This window comes from Vidua macroura, unplaced genomic scaffold (genome assembly GCF_024509145.1).
Source record: "Vidua macroura isolate BioBank_ID:100142 unplaced genomic scaffold, ASM2450914v1 whyUn_scaffold_127, whole genome shotgun sequence".
Classification (NCBI taxonomy): domain Eukaryota; kingdom Metazoa; phylum Chordata; class Aves; order Passeriformes; family Viduidae; genus Vidua; species Vidua macroura.
Window position 1 is genome coordinate 462,663 of NW_026530548.1, and position 7,338 is coordinate 470,000.

The window sequence follows — 7,338 nt, forward strand, 5'->3', positions numbered from 1 at the left end:
CCACACACCGCAATGATCCATTATAGCCGATTAGGACTTGTGAGAATGCAAAGCTAGCTAGAGCCTTCGGACCGTAAAACATTCCTCTCTGCAGTTCTCTTAAGAAATCATTCTGTTAGCATCTTGTTCCTGCAGGGTTCTCTGAGCCTCATCAGCTCCGAGCCGTCCGTCTCACCTAGGTTATCTCGTTCCGCATTCTCCCGGTGCTCGCCGGCATTCTTCTCACAGAGAGCTCTCTCTCCCTGTCACGTCCCCTCGTTTGTCACGTTCTGTCCTGTGTCACGGGTGTCTGCACATATTTGTCCCGGAGCTGCTCTGCCCTGCTGCATAGCCTGTAACGGGACAAGTCCCAGGAGTTGAAATTTCTGCTGCAGGGTGTAGTTGGGCTCTAGATTGTATTCGTAGATTGACATGTTTGGTGCTGTTAAGTTATCCTGCAGCCGTTTGACATTACTCCTACCTTTCTTTCAGATGCAGGCAGATTAAATCTGTAGCAGAGCCACCAATCCCAGGTCAAGGGGTTTTCCCTGAGAAGGTCAGTGGCTGTTTGTGTTTGCAGGGGAAGCATAAATGGTGACTATGTTACAGCACTGGTCTTTGTCTTTATTATTAGGAAGTCCAGGCAGATAGCTGCAGTCAAGGCCAAGTGTGCCAGGTGAGCAGTGGACAGAAGCAGTTGTTCTCACACAGGTCGCAATTTCTGGTGCACCTCTAACCATCCATTCTCATTTGCGTGCTTTAGGCCATCCACTCGGCGTACGCTAAGCCCATGTCATCAGGTGGCGGACGGACCGGGTTTCCTGCACTCGTGAGCCCTCTGGAAGTATGACGGGACCCCGTGATGAAGCCCACACATCTTGTATTTCAAGGTCCCGTCTGGGTAGCTCACGGGAACGGCCGAGGAGCTGCGGTGAGTGGGGGAGGTAGGGAGGAGGAGAGGGGGTCCACTCCAGTTTCAGCCGTGCCCAGTCACCTTGTCTCCACTTAACCTAGGCGTACCTCGTGACGGCAGCGTCGGCCTCGGAGCACGGCCGAAGCGTGCGGCCCGAACGCCAGGGCCCTCTTAGGAGAAGGTGAGTAGCAGAATTGTCAGGTTTTAGCCCATGTGCCGTTAAGATTGTGCACTGATGTTTCCTTTTCTTTGTCTTGGCAGACGAAGAGATAAGAGCCTGGTGACAGCTGGAACTTCCCAGACGGGGAGGTGGCCTTCTTTTGCACTCGACAGGGATTTGCACGCCCAGAAGTGTGCAAGATAAGTCGAGGGCTACGACCCACTGAGGGGAGGGAAGCGGGGTGCTGGCTTGGGACTGCCCGGAAGGGATTTTTGAGTCTGCTTTGGAGATGGGGATGTCTAAGAAGTGTCTCATTAGGCCACCTAAAGGGAAAGCGTCTCTTTTGATCTCAGTGCTGAGGTGCGCAGGGCAGAGCAGTTCCGGTGTGTGTCGTGTCACTTGTCTCTTGTGCATTCTGTGTTGTTTGGGTCTGTCACGTCACTTGTCTTTTTTTACCTTAGCTGTCTGAGGGTCATCTTGGCATCTGCGATCTTTGCGTTCCTCGGCCCGGCACCAACGCCACAGGCCTTTTGACTCGGGAGTCCCGACAGGCATCGCAGTCGTATCTGTCTTTAGAAGCATCCGGTCAGATGTCTAAGGTCTCGTTCTGAGCGGTAGCGACAGCCGCACACACCAATGATCCATTATAGCGGCTTAGGACTTGTGAGAATGCCAAGCTAGGTAGCTCATTCTTACCGTAGGCTTTTCAGGCATCCGCTTGTGCAGTTCTCAGAAGACATCGTTTTCTTAGCATCTTCTTCCTGCAGGGTCCTTTGAGCCTCATCAGCTCCGAGCCGTCCGTCTCACCTAGGTCATCTCGTTCCGCCATCTCTCTGTCCTCGCGGGCATTTTTCTCGCCAAGAGATTTTTCTCCTTGTGGCGTCCCCTCGTTTGTCGTGTCCCGTCCTGTGTCACGGGTGTCTGCACATATTTGTCCCGGAGCTGCTCTGTCCTGCTGCATAGCCTGGTGTAATTGCACAAGTCCTGGAGACCTGCAATTTGGAATGGGGGATGTAGTTGTATTCTAGATGGTATTCCTAGATTCACACAGGATGCTTGGACCTGTTAAGTTATCCTACAGTTGTTTGAATTTTCTCCTAACTTTCTTTCAGATGCAGACATTTAAGATCTGTGGCAGAGCGCCCCTCCTGGGTCAGGGGGTTTTCCCTCAGAAGGTCAGTTGCTGTTTGTATTTGCAGGGGAAGCATACATGGTGACTATGTTACAGCACTGTTCTTTGTCTATTATTAGGAAGTCCAGACAGATAGCTGCAGTCAAGGCCAAGTGTGCCAGGTGAGCAGTGGACAGAAGCAGTTGTTCTCACACAGGTCACAATTTCTGGTGCACCTCTAACCATCCATTCTCATTTGCGTGCTTTAGGCCATCCACTCGGCGTACGCTAAGCCCCTGTCATCAGGTGGCGGACGGACCGGGTTTCCTGCACTCGTGAGCCCTCCGGAAGTATGACGGGACCCCGTGATGAAGCCCACACATCTTGTATTTCAAGGTCCCGTCTGGGTAGCTCACGGGAACGGCCGAGGAGCTGCAGTGAGTGGGGGAGGTAGGGAGGAGGAGAGGGGGTCCACTCCAGTTTCAGCCGTGCCCAGTCACCTTGTCTCCACTTAACCTAGGCGTACCTCGTGACGGCAGCGTCGGCCTCGGAGCACGGCCGAAGCGTGCGGCCAGAACGCCAGGGCTCTCTTAGGAGAAGGTGAGTATCAGAATTGTCAGGTTTTAGCCCATGTGCTGTTAAGATTGTGCACTGATGTTTCCTTTTCTTTGTCTTGGCAGACGAAGAGATAAGAGCCTGGTGACAGCTGGAACTTCCCAGACGGGGAGGTGGCCTTCTTTTGCACTCGACAGGGATTTGCACGCCCAGAAGTGTGCAAGATAAGTCGAGGGCTACGACCCACTGAGGGGAGGGAAGCGGGGTGCTGGCTTGGGACTGCCCGGAAGGGATTTTTGAGTCTGCTTTGGAGATGGGGATGTCTAAGAAGTGTCTCCTTAGGCCACCTAAAGGGAAAGCGTCTCTTTTGATCTCAGCGCTGAGGTGCGCAGGGCAGAGCAGTTCCGGTGTGGGTCGTGTCACTTGTCTCTTGTGCATTCTGTGTTGTTTGGGTCTGTCACGTCACTTGTCTTTTTTTACCTTAGCTGTCTGAGGGTCATCTTGGCATCTGTGATCTTTGCGTTCCTCGGCCCGGCCCCAACGCCACAGGCCTTTTGACTCGGGAGTCCCGACAGGCATCGCAGTCGTATCTGTCTTTAGAAGCATCCGGTCGGATGTCTTTTAAGGTCTCGTTCTGAGCGGTAGCGACAGCCGCACGCCCCAAGGATCCATTATAGCGGCTTAGGACTCGTGAGAACGCCGAGCTAGGTAGCTCATTCTTACCGTAGGCTTTTCAGGCATCCGCTTGTGCAGTTCTCGGAAGACATCGTTTTCTTAGCATCTTCTTCCTGCAGGGTTCTTTGAGCCTCATCGGCTCCGAGCCGTCCGTCTCCCCTAGGTCATCTCGTTCCGCAATCTCTCTGTCCTCGCGGGCATTTTTCTCGCCAAGAGATTTTTCTCCTTGTGGCGTCCCCTCGTTTGTCGTGTCCTGTCCTGTGTCACGGGTGTCTGCACATATTTGTCCCGGAGCTGCTCTGTCCTGCTGCATAGCCTGGTGTAATTGCACAAGTCCTGGAGACCTGCAATTTGGAATGGGGGATGTAGTTGTATTCTAGATGGTATTCCTAGATTCACACAGGATGCTGGGACCTGTTAAGTTATCCTACAGTTGTTTGAATTTTCTCCTAACTTTCTTTCAGATGCAGACATTTAAGATCTGTGGCAGAGCGCCCCTCCTGGGTCAGGGGGTTTTCCCTGAGAAGGTCAGTCGCTGTTTGTATTTGCAGGGGAAGCATACATGGTGACTATGTTACAGCACTGTTCTTTGTCTATTATTAGGCAGTCCAGGCAGATAGCTGCAGTCAAGGCCAAGTGTGCCAGGTGAGCAGTGGACAGAGGCAGTTGTTCTCGCACAGGTCTCAGTTTCTGGTGAAAGTCTAAGCATCCCCTTTTTTTTTTTTTTTATTTTTTTTATTTTAGGCAGTCCTCTTGCGAGATGTCTCTGATCCCAGGTGTCTGAGGCCAGGTGGGTGCAAGCTTAAGGTGTAGGTGGGCGTACTTGTCGGGTCAGGGTGGTGGTCTTTTCTTAGTATCTCAGTGTGTTTTTTTTTGCTTTGTTTCTTTGCAGGTGTCATTGCTGCTCTAGGCGTGTGAAGGAACAGAGTCAAGCGGGTGAGTCGGCATTTAGGCAGGGTGACTCATAGGTGACCGTTATGCGGCAGCACGCTAAGCCTGTACCTTTTCCTTTTGTAGGTATCCTCCTGGCAGCCTGTTGAGTCGCATCAAGATTTCAGGTGAGCCGGGGCAGCGGTGCGTCAGAGTTCCGGGGATTCCTCTTTTGCAGGGCGCCAGTTGCATTTTCTGTTTTGTCTTAGGTACCGTGAGGAGGCGCATAGCTGAAGTTTGGAAACGGCAGCACCGAAGCGGACGTAGAGAACGTGTCGCCGTCCACGTCCGGCTGACGATGGATTTTGTCCGGTCGTCTTGCAAAAGCTAAGTGTCGGGGCCAGTAGGTGGGAGAAGGGGAAAAACCTTTACTATCACAGGAGACAATTAGATGTTAGCTTAGAGGAGAGGCCCATAGTGGGACGGGCCCCTCGGAAGCAGAGGGAGAGGGTTTCTCCTCAGCCTCACCAGAGTCTTCGCCGGGCAGGGCAGTTCCGATCCGTCTTCGCGTCCTCGCGAGGTTTGCGTCGGCGGCCTTCTTCGACTCTCGACGTCGTCGTGGATCTTTTCACCCGAGGAGCCCGCCTTCACGTCCGGAGCTCTAGCCACGGTCACGCCGTAGTCATCGCTTTCTTGTCTAGGCCTACTGAGCTTCTTAGGCTTCCTCTTAAGTCCTTTGGCACTAACATCTTGAAAGGAGTTAAATTTCATCATCACATGCTATTGCCCTAGGGCTTTCTTTCCTTTGGCATCATCGGCCTATGACTCATCTTGGACTAGCAATCTTGGGTCCATAAGGTGGAACTGGCAGGCAGTTTCCACTCGTGTCTGTGTTATGTCGTCCGTGTCTGTGTTATGTCGTCCGTGTCTGTGTTATGTCGTCCGTGTCTGTGTTATGTCGTCCGTGTCCATTGATTTCTGCGTCATAGGCCTTTGTTACATCTCGAGGCTTTATCGGCATTGTTCTCTGCCGTATCGGCCATATTTTACTCGTGTACCTTCCTGGATATCGCTTATTCCGGCATCGTTACATTTTTACTTTTTGAGACGGGAAGAAGTACAGGAGACGTTCTCATCCATCTTCCTTCTCACCTTTGGTAGCGCCTTCTCTTCACATGCTATTCTCTCGGACTTCTAGAGGGAGCATATTAGACCCTCATCACCTGACCGCAGTAGTTCCGTAGCTTGCGCCTTCTCAAAGGGTATAGGGCTCAACAATTAATCTTCCGGAGAGTTACGTCAAGTCCTCGCTTATATTGTATCTACGTCGGCATATATTGTACGTGCTTAGGTTGTACCTACCTATGTTGGCTTATACTGTATGTGCTTATATTGTATGTACTTATGTCGTATGTACCTATGTCGGTTTATATTGTATGCACTTATACTGTATGTACCTACGTTGGCTTATATTGTGCATATATTGTATGTACCTACCTTGGCTTATGTTGTACACGCCTCTGTCGCGCCACTTACGATCGGAGCTGCCCTGCCCAGGCACGTAGTCACGGTTAGGTAGAGCAGTTATAAAACTTTACAGTTCATCTGTCTTCTATGGGGGTTTTGGGTACAAAATTTATGGGCCCGGAGCGGGAACAGCTCCTAGCCGTCAGATAGTCACTCGTCGACCGCCTCCCGTCGTCTCTGTCGTCTCGCAGGTCCCCGGATCCCTACACGTTATCCTGGAATCTACCGCCGGACATCGAAGAGCCGCGGTCAGAAGACGCGTCGAAGCGTCAACGTAGCGTTTCAAGTAAGGGTCGCGGTCAGCGTGTAAGCGGAAGAGCGTGCGAGAGAGCGCGATTGTCCGTGTCTGTCTGTGAGAGCTTGTGTCTGCAGGTGTGAGTGTGTGTTGACCGGTTCTAACCTTGTGCGTATGGCCTTTGCCTTTCAGGTTTTTCAGCTCATTTTTAAATTTAGAATAAAAAATCCCCAGCCGGGGTTTTTTTTTTTTTTCCCCCCGGCTGGGTTTTTTTTTCCTCGGTCCCGGCCGGTCCGCGAGGCGACGTTCATCGCCAAAGTTGGGAGGCGGACCGTCCCGGGACCGGGGTTTTCGTCAGGCAGGAGGATTTTTTCGGAGGCTCCCGGGAACCACGTTCCCGAGGAGCGTCGTGCAGGCGTGTCGACGGCCGGGGGTTAGGGGAGCGGTTGAGACGAGAGCGAGGGTGGGTTTGTGGGTAAGCTGAAGGAGGGCTCCGTGTGCGTGTGTTTGTGTGCGTGTCGACCGGTTCTAACCTTGTGCGTATGGCCTTTACCTTTCAGGTTTTTCAGCTCATTTTTAAATTTAGAATAAAAAATCCCCAGCCGGGGGGTTTTTTTTTTTTTCCCCCCGGCTGGGTTTTTTTTTCCTCGGTCCCGGCCGGTCCGCGAGGCGACGTTCATCGCCAAAGTTGGGAGGCGGACCGTCCCGGGACCGGGGTTTTCGTCAGGCAGGAGGATTTTTTCGGAGGCTCCCGGGAACCACGTTCCCGAGGAGCGTCGTGCAGGCGTGTCGACGGCCGGGGGTTAGGGGAGCGGTTGAGACGAGAGCGAGGGTGGGTTTGTGGGTAAGCTGAAGGAGGGCTCCGTGCGTGTGTGTTTGTGTGTGTGTGCGTGTGGACCGGTTCTAACCTTGTGCGTATGGCCTTTGCCTTTCAGGTTTTTCAGCTCATTTTTAAATTTAGAATAAAAAATCCCCAGCCGGGGGGTTTTTTTTTTTTTCCCCCCCGGCTGGGTTTTTTTTTTCCTCGGTCCCGGTCGGTCCGCGAGGCGAAGTTCATCGCCAAAGTTGGGAGGCGGACCGTCCCGGGACCGGGGTTTTCGTCAGGCAGGAGGATTTTTTCGGAGGCTCCCGGGAACCACGTTCCCGAGGAGCGTCGTGCAGGCGTGTCGACGGCCGGGGGTTAGGGGAGCGGTTGAGACGAGAGCGAGGGTGGGTTTGTGGGTAAGCTGAAGGAGGGCTCCGTGCGTGTGTGTTTGTGTGTGTGTGCGTGTGGACCGGTTCTAACCTTGTGCGTATGGCCTTTGCCTTTCAGG

General features: G+C 52.9%; 1 long non-coding RNA gene across 1 annotated transcript; it reads left to right on the forward strand.

Moving 5' to 3' along the window:
- The first annotated feature begins 4,299 nt into the window (after positions 1–4,299).
- LOC128802632 (uncharacterized) lies at positions 4,300–4,614 on the forward strand. The gene is made up of 3 exons (XR_008435515.1): positions 4,300–4,329; positions 4,411–4,451; positions 4,533–4,614. It is a non-coding gene; the product is annotated as an uncharacterized LOC128802632 (long non-coding RNA).
- Positions 4,615–7,338: the final 2,724 nt, after the last annotated feature.